The 17,825-nt window shown below is 42.9% G+C and overlaps 1 pseudogene; it reads left to right on the top strand.

Annotated features, from left to right (window-relative positions):
* The first annotated feature begins 16,048 nt into the window (after window positions 1–16,048).
* Window positions 16,049–16,571, top strand: LOC139006349 (large ribosomal subunit protein uL24 pseudogene; annotated as a pseudogene).
* The last annotated feature ends 1,254 nt before the right edge of the window (window positions 16,572–17,825 follow it).

The following is a 17,825-nucleotide window of genomic DNA, read 5'->3' as shown; positions in this document are numbered from 1 at the left end:
AAGACAATATTTTAAATGTGCTTGTGTCTGTATTTCAGCCCCTAAATAATAGGAAAGTACATAGGGTTGAAAGTCAGACAGGCATACATTCATCCCAACACTCTGTGACCTTACATAAGTACTTATGCACTCTGACCTTGGGTTTCCCCATTTATAAAGTGCATTAATAATTCTAATAACGGCTGCCTCTTCATTAACATGAAACAGAGAAATATGTAAGCCTCCAGAGCAATGACTTTCACTTATAGTACTGAATAAATGTTTATTTTCTCCCCTCCCAATAAATAAGTATGCAAAATGTCTAATTGCAAGAACAATAATTGTAATCTAAAAACGACACAAGTATATTTAAATAACTGATATCGTAGTTTTGAACCTAGTTGGTTTTATTTTTTCCAAATTGTTATATAAATGCAATCAATCTAAACTCATAAAATTATAAAATCAACCTAAATTCCAGTGGAGAATTGTGAAAAAGTTGCCTTAAATTTCTCCCTCTATATCCAAAGAAGGATAAATAGGTTTTTTTTAAATTTGAACATATCTTTATTTTGCTGTCATTTTTTATTGAAAATTTTATTTAAACAATTGAGGATTCACATGCCATTGTACAACATAACACAGAGAGATCCACCTAAATTTTACCCAATTTACAATGGTAACAACAATCCACAACCTTATTCAGATTTCCCCAGTTTCACTTGGATCCACATATGTGTGTGTGTTTAGTTCTATATAATGTTATCACATGATAAGTTTGTGTATCTGTCATGACAAGCAAGATACAGAACCATCCCATCACCACAAGAATCTCTGACGTTGCCCTTTTATGATGATTGGGGGTTTTTCCCTAATTTATATGCCAGATATGGTCCTACTGTCCCAGATTTTACTTTTTTCCTTGTTTCTCACAAATAGACCACTTAGGCGCAGAATAGGTCATTCCTCAGTGTGGATTTTCAGTATTTCTTACCTGAACTATTTGCAATAGCCTTGCCTTTAGTCTCCCTAATATCAATCTTTTATTCCTCTCTAATCTATATTGCCAAAGTTATGGTTCTAAAATACAAGTCTAGCCCTATCTGTTTTGGCTCAGTGGATAGAGTGTTGGCCTGCAGACAGAAGGGTCCCGTGTTTGATTCCAGTCAAGGGCTTATACCTCTGTTGCAGGCTCTCCCCCGCCACCCCCCCCCCCCCCCCCAACCCCCGGCCTGGCCCTGGTCAGGGTGCCTGCAGGAGGCAACTAGTCGATGTGTTTTTCTGACATGGATATTTCTATATTTCTCTCTGTCTTCCCCTCTTTCTTTTTTTTTTTTAAATATATTTTATTGATTTTTTACAGACAGGAAGGGAGAGAGATAGAAAGTTAGAAACATCGATGAGAGGGAAACATCGATCAGCTGCCTCCTGCACACTCCTCACTGGGGATGTGCCCGCAACCCAGGTACATGCCCTTGACAGGAATCGAACCTGGGACCTTTCAGTCCGCAAGCCGACGCTCTATCCACTGAGCCAAACCGGTTTCGGCTGTCTTCCCCTCTTTCTAAAAATTAATGGGAAAATATCCTTGGGTGAGGATTAAAAAATAATAATAATAACTTAAAAAAGTCTCTATAACAATAGTGTCAACAATAAAAATCTAAAAAAATAAAATAAAATACAAGTCTAATCAAGTCTACTTTTTAAGAAAACCTACAATGGCACTTTGTCTACATGACAATATAAGGTCTATAAAGCCCATTCCAGTCTGAAGCCATCTTATTTTTCTAGCCACGTAATCCCACTACCCATTGTCATGAACCCACTTTTTATGACTTTGAACTATTCACCAGACCCTTAACATGCCAAGTGTTTTTATGCCCTCTGCTCTTCTACTTATCCTTAGACACCTAGTTCAAATTTTTATCTTCTCTGGGGAACCTACCCTAACACATAAAGGCATAGCTGGCTACACACTTTTATCTGTTTTCAGGCAACTTTTTTATGTATATATGTATGTATGTATGTATGTGTGTGTGTTTCCATGTTTCCTTCTCCTTCAGCATATACTATACTAGATTATTAATTGCTATAGGTAAGTGTCCTTTTTTTGTATACCCCTGACTTAGACAGTGACTAAGCAGGGCAAGGCCTTCAATAAATATTTATTTGAAAGAATGAAATGAAAGGAAAAAAGCAAGGAAGAAAGCATTGGGGTAGGGGGAGGGAGGGAGAAATCCTCTGTTGAAAATACTACATTTATCATGGAATCTATGTTTCATAGAGAAAATTTGACAATCTAACCTATGCAAGAATACTTTCGGGTATTATTTGGAGACAATTGGAGTGTCCATTATTGGGAGAATTGATAGTGAAATGTGGTGATTGCACACAAGTTGATGTATTGATTCCCTCAGATAGAAGAGTTCCAAGACTTCAATAATAAGAGTTATAACCAGTTCAAATAATAATGTTTGAAAGTCCAAGTGGGCTTTGTCTTTTCAGTATCAAAAATGAGCACTAGAGGAGAATCCTAGCTCTTTTCTGCTGCTAATCACTTTAATGGCTCTAATGTACTAGTAAAAGGTAGAAAGAGGTATTTTACTTTCATTTCCCCAATTTTAGTGATATTTTATTAGAATAATAATTATTTCACTTGTTCAGGTGTGGGTGTTTTTGTTTTTATATTCAGTTTGCTCTTATGACATTTTTAAGCTTCTGAAATACTTATCAAATTTCACCAGAATCACCAATAACAAACACTGATTTTTGTGGGCAAGCCCATTTTGATTTATAATGACATAGCATTTTTCACATCTACAAGTTAAAACTTGGTTCACATATCAAATTATTTATAACTTTGCTGAGATACAATTTTTTGGTGAATTTTGGACACCTTCCTTTATGACAAGGAAAGCAAAGGAATCTATTTACTTGTTGGGTTCTAAATAAAACCTATTTTCCCTGCCTGAGTTTCAGATCAATTGAAAGGAAGCAGGCAAATGGAAATCAAAAATAGCACTTTTGTCCCAGCTGCTTTGGCTAAGTGGATAGAGCATTGGCCTGGGGACTGAAGGGTCCCAGGTTTGATTCCAGTCAAGTACACATCCCTGGGTTGTGGGCTTGATCCCCAATAGGGGGCATGCAGGAGGCAGCCAATCAGTGATTCTCTCTCATCATCGATGTTTCTATCTCTCTCTCCCTTTTCCTTTCTCTCTGAAATCAATAAAAATATATTAAAAAATAAAGAGCACCTTTCTTGCAGATATAGTAGGTGCAGTGGCTTCATCTCTGACTAACAGCACAGACCCCTCTGTGCCCACAGTGAGGCAGAATGCAGACCTGCCCAGTTCTTTCTCCCAGGCGTGCGCCCCAATCAGACACATCACTCTTTCTGCCCTGGGGATAAAAAATTCAGAGGGAAAGAGTAAAGAGTAAACTCATACAGAAGCCTCTGGTCAGGGAAATGGAGGCCCCTCTATAATAGTCTCTACTACCTTCTCTTCTTCCCAGTTCATCCACATAGCTAGCTAATCCTGGACCCAGACCCATGTCATAGGATTTCAGAAAAGTGACCACCATACTAGCCCCAGAGGTGTGTGGTTAAATGAAGTAATCCCATTTAAATTCATTCAGGAAAACCTGGGCAGTTAGGGAAGAGGCAAAAAAGGCACCTTCTGGGATTCAGGAGATTTAGACAAGGTTGCAACAGGGTTACCAACTCGTTGCTTGGCCGTGGTCAAGTCATTACATTCCTTATTACTTAGTTTGTTCATCTGTAAAACCAGTTTAGCAAATCCTGCCATTCTACTACCTAGACTAGAGGATCAAATGCGCTAATACATAAAAGCACTTTGAACCAGCATCATGTTATAGTAAAAAAAAAAAAAAAAAGACAGTTATTATTTGGGATGAAACCATCTACACTAATAAAAGAGAAACATGGTAATTGGCGTACGACCGCTACCCTTCCCATTGGCTAATCAGCGTATCCTTATGCAAATTAACTGTCAGCCAAGATGGCGGCTGGCAGCCATGCACTGAAGTGAGCAGGGAGGCTTGCTTCCTCCAGGGACTGCAGACTCCAACTTTCCCCGCCTCACTTGCCAGCCTCTCAACTGCAACTCTAAGCAACTATTACTATGTTGCAAATAAGAAGCTGAACAAAACCGGCTTTCAGTCAGCCCCGGACCGCAACATTGTATCCATGTTTTCAGCAGCGAAGCCTCAGAGCTAAAGCTGGCCCAGAATAAAAAGAAGAAAACAAGGAGCGGTTGGGAGCTTTTAGTCACCTGCCAGTGGGAAAACAGCCTTCAGCCCCTCAGCCAGACTGGCCAGGCACCCCAGTGGGGACCCCCACCCTGATCCAGGACACCCTTCAGGGCAAACCAGCCGGCCCCCACCCATGCACCAGGCCTCTATCCTATATAGTAAAAGGGTAATATGCCTCCCGGCACCGGGATCAGTGGAGCAGCGAGGCCTCCAGGCACCGGGATCAGCATGACAGGGGGCAGAGCCCAAATCCCCTGATCAGCCCTGCTCTGTGCCTGATGGGGGAAGCTCCCCAATCCCCCAATTGCCCTGCAGCTCTGTGTTTGACAGGGTGCAACGCACCAACCCCCTGATTGGCCCTGCTCTGTGTGTGACTGGGTGCAGCCCACCAACCCCCCCCCCCTCCACGGGCCCTGCTCTGTGCCTGCTGGGGGGGAGCTCCCAACCCTCTGATTGCCCTGGAGCTCTGTGTGTGACAGGGTGCGGTGCCCCAACCCCCTGCCCTCATGGGCCCTGCTCTGTGTGTGACAGGGTAGAGCCATAACCTCTCCATTGGCCCTGCCCTGAGTGTGACAGTGGTGGTGCCCCAACCCCCTGATCAGCCCTGCTCTGTGGGTAATAGAGGGTGGCGCCCCAACCCCCCTCCACGGGCCTTGCTCTGTGTGTGACAGGGTAGAGCCATAACCTCCCCATTGGCCCTGCCCTGAGTGTGACAGGATGCAGCACCCCAACCCCCTGATCTTCCCTGCTCTGTGTGTGACAGGAGGCGGTGCCCCAGCTCCCCTATCGGCCCTACTCTGTGAGTGACAGGGGGGAGCTCCTCAACCCCCTGATGGGCCCTGATCTGTGAGTGACAGGGGGCAGCCCCCCAACCCCCCTGATGGGCCCTGCTCTGTGAGTGACAGGGGGCAGCGGCCCAACCCCCTGATCGGCCCTGCTCTGTGAGTGACAGGGAGCAGCGCCCCAACCCCCTGATCGGCCCTGCTCTGTGCGTGACAGGGGGTGGCGCCGCAACCTCCCCATCGACCCTGCCTTGAGTGTAACAGGGGGCGGTGCCCCAACCCCCCAATCAGTCTACCCTGAAAGTGACTGAGGGTGGCATTGCAACCTCCCGATCCGCCCTGCTCTGTGCATGACGGGGTGGCGCCCCAACTCCCCAATCGGCCCTGCTCTGAACCAGATCAGGGGTTGCACTTAGGGATTGGGCCTGCCCTCTGCCACCCGGGAGCAGGCCTAAGCCAGCAGGTTGTTACCTCCCAAGGGGTCCAAGACTGTGAGAGGGCACAGGCCGGGCTAGGAGACCCCCCCCCCCCCCTGCACAAATTTTTGTGCACCGGGTCTCTAGTTCTATATAATAAACTAGAAACATGTAAATTGACCGTCCCTCTGCTATGCTCACCAGCCAATCAGGAGTGAGTATGCAAATTAACCCGACAAAAGATGGCAGGTTAATTTGCATACACAGGCACCAAGCAGAGAGCAGAGCGGAAGAGCCAGCAGAGAGTGGAGCAGCTTGGGGAACTTGGCTCCCCACGCCACCAGATGGAAAGCAGAGAGGGAGAGCTGGTGGCTTGGAGGACTTGGCAGAGTGGGAGGCCGTGAGCAGGAAGGGAAAACCAAGAGCACGGGGAGCACCAGGAATGTTGGGAATCGTAGTTATGGTGGCAGGCAGATCTCCTAGTTATTTCAATAACCCTAGACCAGTGGTTCTCAACCTTCCTAATGCAGAGACCCTTTAATACAGTTCCTCATGTTGTGGTGACCCCCAATTTCATTGTTACAAATTGAACATAATTAAAGCATAGTGATTGATCACAAAAACAATATGTAATTATATATGTGTTTTCCAATGGTCTTAGGCGACCCTTGTGAAAGGGTCGTTCGACCCCCAAAGGGGTCATGACCCACAGGTTGAGAACTGCTGTCCTAGACACTAGAGCAAAGTGAGCACGGAGCAAGTTACTGTTGTGGTGGGGGATGGAGGGAAAGCAAAGGTGAGAGACATAAGTAAAATCAGAGTGTCTAGGAAAAATTAAAGGGAAGATATCCTAAAACTTCCTGGAAATCTCCATCAATGAAGCAAAGAAAAAAAAATGCCTCCATTATTCTGTGAGCAACAAACCAAACTGGGTTGGGGGGTCTCAGACAATTCGCTCATATGATTGCAAAGACAGACAGAAACTCCCGGATTGGAGAGGGCTTCTCTGAGGGCTTCCAGAATGGAGAGGGTGCAGGTTGGGCTGAGGGACCCACCCCCAGTGCATGAATCTTCATGCACTAGGCCCCTAGTTATTTCAATAATCGTAAATAAAATAGGGAAACCAGACTGTTTTTCTGAATGTTTACATTTAAAAAGCAGATGCTTTAGAGCCTAGCAGAGGTGGATTTAAATCCCAGAGCCCTCCACTCACTACCTTGAAGAGGATCAGAATATGCCACCCCCAAATATGCCACTTTGGCATAAAGGTTATTTTGAGGGGAAAGCAATTGGAAGTCAACAGAGGCAGGAAGAGTTCTCTGCCCTCCCCTTATTGCCTCAAAGCAGGTTATAAATTTCCCCTTGAGGAAGGTGGCCTCCTATTAGGGAGAGAAGAGGGATGCCTATCATCAAAGACAGGCAAGAGGAACTTGCATAAACAGGCCTTACGAAATAGCCCTTAGCTTCCATTAGTTTCTCCCACATATTTCCTAGTCATTTCCCCACAATTTATCATCCCTTGAAGCCAAAATCCTCTCCCTTGTTTAAGCTCCTAAGTATAACTGTTGCTTTGAGTTTCACTTATTTTCTGTAAGCTCCTGTGCACGCTAAGTATTAATAACAATTGCAAGCCTTTCCTCCTGTTAATGTCTTTTGTTAGTTTCATTCCCAGGCCAGCATGCCCTGAACCTAAGAGGGCAGAGGAAAAGTTTCCCTCCTGATAACCTCCTTCTGAATCTGTGAATAATGATATGTTCTTTACCTAATAGGGTTTTGTGAAAATTATATAAACGACCTATCCCACAATTTATTCAGTGTTAGTTCCTTGTTCTTGTTCTAATGCAGGGAATGACCCTACCTACCGAAGCCTGTATCTTCTTATCAAGTGGTTTTTATGTGAATAAACCTTTTGACTGAACCATGGAAAAGTTGGCTTTTTGGGCTAGTTTGTATTTTTGTTAATACTTGGTTAAATGACTAATTAAATAAATATGATTCCATGATTCATCATTAAAGAAAAAAGCACTAGCCATCTCTGTTAACCCTCAGTAGCTGTCTTGAGTACCTGAATTTTTAAAACATTAGTTTTTATTAAAATAATTTACCTGTATAGCAAGGAGTCTGCTTCTAGCAATAGCACATAAATATATATTGATCATTAGTCAGTCATTCAACTAACAAAGATTTATTAAGTAATTGCTATGCTTAGATGTTGAATTTTGTAATGGTAGAGACACAATTTTATGATCTAGTTGAGAATATATCCCAAATAAATATAATAGAAGAAAGAATGTACTATCACAAAGGACAATAGTCTATGAAAGTTACAAAACCTAATGCCTCAATTATTTCACCTGTAAAACAGAAATAACATGTTTGATCCCATAAAACTGTGAAAATCATTGTACAAGATAACGAAGTTGAAATGAGAAGAATGACCTCCATACCCACAGACCAGGTAGCCTTGACGGAGACTATTATTTACCCTTTAAATTCATTCTCCTTTCCTTCCTGGTTATACAGCTGCTCCCCTAGACTACACCCCTTAGCTTTCTGCACATTGAGGTATGACTGTGTAACTAAGTCTTTGCCAGTAGGACATAAGCAGAAATGTCATGTGCTGCCTCTAGGATTGGGCTTTAAGACATTTGATATGCTTGTCCATGTTCTCATTGACTTTCAGCTATAGAGCCTGTCATAGAGGCTAAGCTTCTTCAACAAAAAAGATGAGGACATGCCGCAGGGGGTGATGGAAAAACCTAACGGCTACCTTGCTGCCCTAGACCACCTTCTCCATCCAGGCTGCATGACAGAGAAAGAAACTCTACCTGCTTTAAGATGCTGTAGTGTTGGGTCTCTATATGGCACTTTGATCTCATTCAAACCAATACAGCCCTGGTCTAAGAATTCGGCTGGGCCTTTACAAGCTTTAAGATGTGTTTTTGTGTAAGTAGGAACATGGCCATAAGAAGTGGCTCAGTGATGAATCTGTTTATCTCTGGAAGGTCTATGCAGATAAAACTAGAAACTGGGAAGTAAAAAGATGAAGGAAAGGAACTAACACCACTCTTTAAGCTATTATAAAACATTGATCTGTTAACGTAAAACCATTCAAACCTGTAACGAATTTTCGTGAGTTTATTTGAGCCAAACTGTTGACAATTGCCAGAAAGCAAAATCTCAACATATTGGGATAATGCTCTGGAGAATGGTGGTTTTTCACCTTGTTTTATACATTACATTCAAAGGAGGAGACATAAGTGAGTTACATGAAATCCATCGGTGATAGATTAGAGAGGCGGGAGAAAGCAAAGCAGGAAAACCTCTGGGATTGGATAAAAACTAAAATGATAGCCCTAACCAGTTTGGCTCAGTGGATGGAACGTTGGCCTGTGGACTGAAGGGTCCCAGGTTCGATTCCGGTCAAGGGCATGTACCTGGGTTGCGGGCACATCCCCAGTGGCACGTGTGCAGGAGGCAGCTGATCAAAGTTTCTCTCTCATGATGTTTCTCTCTCATTGATGCTTCTAACTCTCTATCCCTCTCCCTTCCTCTCTGCAAAAAATCAATAAAATATCTTTTTTAAAAAAACTAAAATGGTAGATACACTTCTTTTACTTAAGTGGGTACAGGATAGTTAACAGTCAACAATTAAAATGATAACAATAACAATGAAGGATGGAAACAGCTTAAGTGCCCATCAGCAGATGAGTGGATTAAAAAACTGTGGTACATCTACACAATGAAATACTACGCTGTGGTAAAAAAGAAGGAGTTCTTACCATTGCAACAGCATGGATGGAACTGGAGAGCATTATGCTTAGTGAAATAAGCTAGTCAGAGAAAGATAAATATCACATGATCTCACTCATTTGTGGAATATAATGAACAACATAAACTGATGAAGAAAAACAGATCCAGAGACAGAGAAGCATCGATCAGACCGTCAAACCTCAGAGGTAAGGTAGGGGAGGGTGGGGGTAAGAGGGAGAAGTCAACCAAAGGACTTATATGCAAGCATATAGGCCTAACCAATGGACACAGACAACAGGGGGGTGAGGGCATGAGTGGGGGGGATAGGGAGTAACATGGGGATAAGGACACATATGTAATAACTTAATCAATAAAAAAATTTAAAAAAAGTAACAATGAAGGAATAACAATTTGTGGTATCTGTGCTGGCACCCAGGGCGTTTGGTTGTGCCCTGAGGGGTCCAGAAAAAGGGAAGTTACCAGTTACCCTGACATTTCAAGGATATGCTTTCATAGATGCAAAAAGACAATAGGCTCAGTGAAGGTAAAGATTGACCTTGTCAGGGAAGATACTGGCCGAGGACATGACTACCCACCATAAACTGCTTTTAGTTAAAGTTTTAATTTCAGACCATCCTTGTGAAGTTAAATAACAAGAAATTAAATAACAAGTCTTAGAGTTTGCAAGACTTCCATGCAGGCCTTCCCTGAGCTTGTCAGGTTAGCATGTGGCCTCTTTCAGCCACAGATCCAAAGTAAATGAGGTAGCATTGCAAATGATGGGCCAATTAGGAAAAAAAGAGGTTTCTCTTCTTCTTTACAAATATGCTAGATGACACAGTCTTCAAGAACTAATATTTTCCCTTCATGTGGATGTGAGTGTGGAGGGGGCACCAGTATTTGGAGGTGGGAGAGAGAGAGAGAGCAACACAGAGGCACAGAGACCCAGCAAGACAAAGACAGAGAAAGAGAGAAAAGGCCAGAGGGATTTCACATCCAATAGTTACTGTCTGGATAACTGGACAAAGAAATAAAGAGGAGGGCCTGGAATTAGCTGGTGGGAAAACCTCAAAAGGTATGCATTTGGAGTGTGTACACACATTTTGGCTGCCCTTCAGAACCTGGATTGCTGGAACATTCTCTGCAATCAGTGGGACACGACTATAGACTGTTTGCTTCCCCCCAAATTCATACATGCAAACCCAACCTCCAGTTTGATGGTAATAGGCAGTGGGAGCCTTTAGGAGGTGAGTAGGTCACGATATTGGAGCCCTCATGAATGGTATTAGTGCCCTTATGAAGGAGACAAACCTGGAGAGCTCCCTTGTCCCCTCATCCACGTGAGAGCAGCAAGAAGATGGCAGTCTATGAGGAAGCCGATCCCCATCAGACACCAAATCTACCAGCACCATATCTTAGACTTCTAAGTCTCCAGAACTATTGTTTAATTCACATGCTAGATGGTGTTTTTGTTCCAGCAGCCTGAACAGACTAAGACAGAGATCACCAACCCCACCCCACAGATATACACCTATAGGCCTTGGAGTGACCAAGGTCATCACTGGCAGCCAAAGGCGGTTTCCGAATGCTGTTCTGTCTAAATAACTGAAATTCAGGGGAAGGAACACGAATCCTTGGACAAGCTCTGTAGGTAGAGGATGAGTAGGTATGAGAAGAGGGGAAACAGATGAGGAACTAGCAATACCTGCAAAGAGTCTAGAGCTGCTCCATTCAATGCAATAGCTACTACCTGCATGCAGCTACTGAACACTTAAAATGTGGCTGGTCTGCATTAAGGAGCACTGAAAGTGTAGCATACACATCAGATTCCAAAGCCAGCACAAAGAAAGAACTTAAGATACTTTATTAATAATTTTAATGTTAATGACATGTTGAAATGATATTTTGGACATATTGGGTTAAATAAAAAATTATTTATTTATTTTTTTAAATATATTTTATTGATTTTTTACAGAGAGGAAGGGAGAGGGATAGAGAGTTAGAAACATCGATGAGAGAGAAACATCGATCAGCTGCCTCCTGCACATCTCCCACTGGGGATGTGCCCGCAACCCAGGTACATGCCCTTGACCGGAATCGAACCTGGGACCCTTGAGTCCGCAGGCCGACGCTCTATCCACTGAGCCAAACGGGTTTCGGCAAATAAAAAATTATTAAAATTAATTTCACCTGTTTCTTTTTATATTTTTTTAAGCATGGCTGCTAAAATTTTGAAATAATATTTATAGCTTGCATGACATTTTTATGGGACAGCGTTAGTCTAGACCACGGGTCTGCAAACTTTAGTCCACAGGCCAAACACAGCCCACTGCTTACTTTTGTAACTAGTTTCATTGGAACACAGCCAAGTCTATTTGTTTGCCTATTGTCTCTGGTGGTTTTCCCTACAAAGGCAGAGTTGAAATGTTGCAAAAGAGACAAACTATTCAAAACCTAAACTATTTACTATATGGCCATCTACAGAAAAAGTTTGCCAACCTCTGGTATAGACTAGGAGAAAAGTCATTTTAACATACAGTTGAAAATTATTTTCCCTTGAATCCTATAATTTCTTTTAGTAACCTTAACTTTAGATAAAACCTAACACAACTATGCAGGCCTAGACAATAGAGAATGTGAGCCCTGCCCCTGCCATTTACCCTTCTGTAGGCATTTGTGTAGAAGCAGCTGCATCCTATCAAGGAATTTAGGAGGGGACCAACATCAAAGTATGTGAGTGAGTGTGTGTGTGTGTGTGTGTGTGTGTGTGTAGGTGATGTGAGTCCTGTTTGAACTGAAAATGATAGGGAGGAACCCCATGCTGACAAAGAATTCAAAAGAAAAATCTTCAAAAACAAACTTTCAATTATTTATAGTAGAGGTCCTCAGTGTGGCTAGTAATCTGGGGTGGGGGTTGGGGTGCACTCTCACTAATGGATTACACATTACACACAGGACAGAAAAGTATCCTGATTAAAGGGTGGAGAGGTGTGGGCTTGTAGTCCTGGTTCTGCCAGTTACTCGCAATCCTCCTCACGAGTTGTGAGGATGAAATGAAATCCTCACATGCTTAAGTGGCTTGCGTACTATTTGGCACATATCAAGCATTTAGAAGCTTATTATGTTATAAATAAAACTAGAGGCCCAATGCACGAAATTTGTGCACAAGGGGCGGGGGGGCGGGGGGGGGGCCTCAGCCCAGCCTGCACCCTCTCCAATCCAGGGATCAGGCCTAAACTGACAGTCAGACATCCCTCTCACAATCCTGGACCGCTGGCTCCTAATTGCTCACCTGCCTGTCTGCCTGGTCACCCCTAACTGCCCCTCCACTCTGCTGGCCTGATCACCCCTCACTGCCTCTGCATGCCAGCCTGATCGCCTCTAACTGCCTCCCTGCCAGCCTGGTCTTCCCTAACTCCCCCCCGCTGCTGGCCAGTTTGCTCCCAACTGCCCCCTCCCTGCAGGCCTGGTCACTCCTAACTGCACCCCCTGCTGGCCTGGTCACACTTTACTGCCCCTCTGCCAGCCTGGTTGCCCCCAATTGCTCCCCCCCTGTTGACCTGGTCACCCCCAACTGCTCCCCCCCACCAGCCTGGTCACCCCCAACTGCTACCCCCCACTGGCCTGGTTGCCCCTCATGGCCCCCCCGCTGGCCTGGTCACCCCACGCAGCCTGCTGTTCAGTCGTTTGGTCATCCCTCACTAACCCCCCCTGCTGGCCTGGTTGTAGGCAGCCATCTTGTGAGGGTGTGAGGGTTAATTTGCATATTTCCTCTTTATTATATAGGATACTGGCCAATTTAGAGAGAAAGAAGTAGAAATACTCTTAATTTTTTAAAGATAATAGCAATTTTGGAGAAAACTGGAAAGGCCACAAGGAGGAAATGTAGTTTGTTTTTTTGTTCCTACATCCTGACATAATAAATTAAATCCAACTGTGTCATAACAGATGGTTCCTTTGCTCTTGGATGGTGCTGTTGATCCTGTCTCTCTGTCCTTCTGCCTGAACACCTAGGTCTGCAGAAGGGATGGTATGATGAGGACGAGCCCTATGTGAAAATGCTTTAGATTTTCCAAAAGAGTCCCACTTTCTGAAATTCTCCCTCTCCTCCACTGGCCTCCTGTGAGAGGTTATACCATTTCTATCATGCTGATGAAATGGAATGTTTGGACTGGAATACGCAGTGTTCCCCTGGGCAGACTGGTTCCTGGGCTCTTGTCTGTGGGAATCGAAGAATGAATCCACGGACAGAAGGTGGTATAGCAAAGGGTGGAAATTTATTGAAGAACAAGTACAGACTCCCACGTGGGAAGGGGGAAGAGTCCCACTGACTTCCTTTTCCCTATGGCTTATAAAGGCTGCAAATCTTTGTGCCTTGATATCCCCTGATTGGTCACTATTCCCCTAGACTGGTTACTATAGTAACTCCTGGGCTCAAAGGTTGAACTTCACATGGGACATGCGAGGTTCTCCCCCCCTCCTTCCTTATTGTTTTCTATTCCCTTCGGGCTTTCTTCTTCTCCTTCTGGATGAAGGGCTTCCTTCCCTTTATTTTGTAAATATAGACCTTTTGCTGTTCCCAGCTCCCTCATTCTATGGACATGTACCTGTTGCAGCTTTTCAGCTTCCCTATTCTATGGAAATATACCTTCTGCTGCTCTGCAGCCCTGTGGTTCTTCCATGGTCCCCCTCATTTCTAAAATTTCTAATTTTTCCTAAAACCTATCTTTCTCACCCTTAAAAATTCCTGTTTCACTGAAGCCCACCTCCCATTTCCCCCCAGATGGTCACTGCTGCAGTACATCCAAGGAGAAGGAAAGGAGAGACTCAGGTATTTATTTTATTGTATATGTTTTGGGAGTGTGTGTGTGTGTGTGTGTGTGTGTATGTTTGGTTGCTTGTTTTCCTGCTATTGAAACTTGATTTGTTGTCTACTTCTAATTAAGGGAATGATTCAGAACCCTCTTCTTTCTTCTTTGAGGCTTGGGTTATTGCTATTCTCTCTCTCTCTCTCTCTCTCTCTTTCTTTCTCAATGGGTGTGAATCTGATGTATGTATGAGGCCATCACTGTTAGAACTGTGCACTAGCAGGCATAGCTTGTTTCAGCCTTCTTTCTAGGTATAAAGTGCACAGTCTTCTGTCCTGAGTGCTAAAGGGGAGCTCAGCTTTGACACTCTTTCTCTGCCCCAGTTCATGAAATATATTGCCCTGAAAACCCATCCAGTTCCCTGTTTATGAGTTCTGAATCTTGTCTCCCAGGAGCCAATGAGAAAGGCTCCCCTAGAGTCCTTTGAAATTCAGAACTGCAAAATTAATGACCCTATGTAAGGCCTGCAATTGACAGCACCTGGCCCCTTATTTGATAATATTCTTTTTACCCAAAGTTCCCATTCCTCTGTCCTTTTCTTGCATTCTCCAAAAGGAAAGTTAAGTGAAAACAGACTGTCTAGGCTTTGGATAAATCTCCTGAGCTCAGAGGATGTTTTGTTATTGTCCTCGGGCCTTTTGAAGAAGCTTCTCCTTTTGCAATACCTCAGTAAACTGGCTGAAGCCAGCCATCTTTTTTTTCTTTTTCTTAAAAATTGATTTCTGAGAGGAAGGGAGAGGGATAGAGAGATAGAAACATCAATGATGAGAGAGAATCACAGATCGGCTGCCCCTGGGAATCGAGTCCACAACCTGGGCATGTGCCCTGACTCGGAACTGAACCATTACCTCCTGAGTCATAGGTCAACATCTCAACCACTGAGCTATGCCGGCTGGGCAAGCCAGCCATCTTTCAAGGTTGGAGATGAGGGAAGGCTTGGTCATTCAATCTCTTTGCTTGATATCTTAAAAAACAGATATCATTTAAAAAGAGTTTCCAGCCCTAGCCAGTTTGGCTCAGTGGATAGAGCATCGGCCTGTGGACTAAAGAGTCCCAGGTTTGATTCCGGTCAAGGGCACATGCTCAGGTTGTGGGCTTGATCCCCAGTAGGGGGCGTGCAGGAGGCAGCCAATCAATGATTCTCTCTCATCATTGATGTTTCAATCTCTCTCTCCTTTCTTCTCTGAAATCAATGAAAAAAATATATACTTAAAAAGAGTTTCCAGACCTAGTTACAAATAATTAGCCACTGAAACTACTAGAAGCTCCTTTCTCAATCTTTTTTAAAAACACTGAAATTGAGAATAATTGCGAACATTTATTGAGCTCTTATCATGTACCAGGCACAGTACCAAATGTTTCACATATGCTTACTGAATTTCTACAACTCTTTAAGGTAGCTACTATTGCTATTCTCATTTTACAAATGAGTAAACTGAAGCAAAAGATGTTAAATTGTGCTAGCCTGAGGACCAAAGGATCCTGGGTTTGATTCTGGTCAAGGGCACGTACCTCAGTTGCAGGCTTCTTCCCGGTCCGGGCCCTAATTTGGGGCATGTGTAGGAGGCAACCAATCAATGTGTTTCTCTCACATCGATATTTCTCTCTGTCTTTCCCTCTCTTTTCCACTCTCTCTAAAAATCAATGGGACAATATCCTCAAGTGAGGATTAATAAAAACAAAAAAGATGTTAAATTGTTTGCTCAAGGTCACACAGTTACGAAGTGTGAGAGACTGGGTCAATAATCTAAAGTGGCTCATATACAGGAAGCACTATTATGATTTTCTCTAATAGAAAAGCCGTAGAGTGTGGTGAACAGTGCATAGGGCTTTGGAGTTGGACAACATAGGGTTACATTCCTATCATCCCCTTGCTAACCAAATGATTTGGGACAAGTAAATTCATACTTGAGCTTTACTCATCAGCATTTTGAAAATAATAATACTCCCTCATGGCAGGTATTACTGTGCAGGTTTAATGAGAAAACCTGTGCGTTGTGGACACCCTGGTAACACAGCATTGTTTTTGAAACGAGAAACTGTTCTTCCTCTTCCCTTTTGCGGCCATTGTAGAAGCAGCATTGGTCAAAATGTGACCTCTGACTGGAGCAAGAACTGTAAAAGGCATCTCAATGCACCTTCCCACATTCGAAGGAAGGTTATGTCTTCTCTTTCCAAAGAGCTGAGACAGAAGTACAATGTTCGATCCATGCCCATCCTACAGGATGATGAAGTTCAGGTTGTTTGAGGACATTACAAAAGGCAGCAAAGTAATCCAGGTTTACAGGAAGAAATATGTCATCTACATTGAACAAGTGCAACTGGAGAAAGCTAATGGGACAACTGTTCATGTGGGCATTCACCCCAGCAAGGTGGTTATCACTAGACTACAGCTGGACAAAGACCACAAAAAGATCCGTGAACGTAAAACCAAATCTTGCCAAGTAGGAAAGGAAAAGGGAAAATACAAGGAAGGAACAATTGAGAAGATGCGGGAATAAAGCAATATTATATACAACTTTCATTAAAAACTTAAAATGAAAAAAAAAAAAGAAACGGTTCTTAGCTGACAGGACAGAATTATTTTACGGGATGACATTTACAAGAGGAATTACAAAAGTATAAATTTCCTCTGATAGTTGGACAAATTACTTCCCTCAATTCTACCACCTTAGAATGATCTCGGTGTTTTGTAAGGTTGAGGAACCGTCCCAATTGACAGCTAGTAATTTTAGTCATTCCCAAATAGTACAGTCCAATCCAACTTTCTGCAGTGATTGAAACGTTCTGGATCTGCGCTGTTCAGTATGGTTGGTAGCCATTAGCCACGTGTTGAAATGTGACTATTGTGACTGAGAAACTGACCCTTAAATTAAATTTTAATTAGTTTCAATTTAGATAGCCATATATGGCTGGCGGCCACTGAATAAGACAGCTTCAACTCTAATAATCTAATCCATCATTTACATCTAAAGAAAAACCCTAGAAAAATCTCTAGGAATTAGAATATTTAATTCTAATTGCAGGATAGGAAATAAAATTGATTAGCTATTTACTCTAATGAACCATGTAGTTAAAGCCTAGATGGAGTCAAGGTGTGATCTGCTCTCACCCCAAAATTGTAGATCAAACTATGTCAGCTTTTTTGCAAGTTTCAGAAACAGTTATCCCTTGATTATCACTTGAATGCTTTAGTCCATCACCCTGAGAATTCAGCTAGGGATAAAACTATGTCATAGATACATTTCATTTTAATGACTAAAAGGTGATTAGAATAAATGCTTTTCTGCTATTAAAAAACAGGGAGATGAGCACTCCTTATTGTTGACCTCACCACTTCTGGTAGCAAAAGTTGTCCTAAGAAACTGTCAGATCCATTGGTTGGTTGATGTCGAAGGCCTTGGTAGCCATTATGCAGCACATTGATGCATAGAGATTAGTGTTACATTGTACAGATTAAAAGCTGAGGCTCAGAGAGAGTGAGTAAATTGCCCAGATCACCAGCTTCTATAGGGTATAGCCAGCACACAAACCCAGATTTTTCTGACTCCAAAATTTGAAGAATTAAACAGCAAACTATATTTTGTCTTGGTTAACTGATATCAGTGTACTTTGGCCATGCAGTCTGCTATCTATAAAATAATTTCCTGTTAGTTAAATGTCATATTAACTTTTGGGGAATTTTGTGAAATAATTCATCCGAATAGCTTTTGGTTGTTCTACAAAAACACATATGTGGTTATTTCTGCTACTTG

Source organism: Myotis yumanensis, unplaced genomic scaffold, assembly GCF_028538775.1.
Source record: "Myotis yumanensis isolate MYYU_CA2020_CCGP unplaced genomic scaffold, mMyoYum1.0.hap1 SCAF_3, whole genome shotgun sequence".
Lineage (NCBI taxonomy): Eukaryota > Metazoa > Chordata > Mammalia > Chiroptera > Vespertilionidae > Myotis > Myotis yumanensis.
Note: the sequence above shows the minus strand (reverse complement) of the source record. Positions and strands in the feature narration are given on the sequence as shown.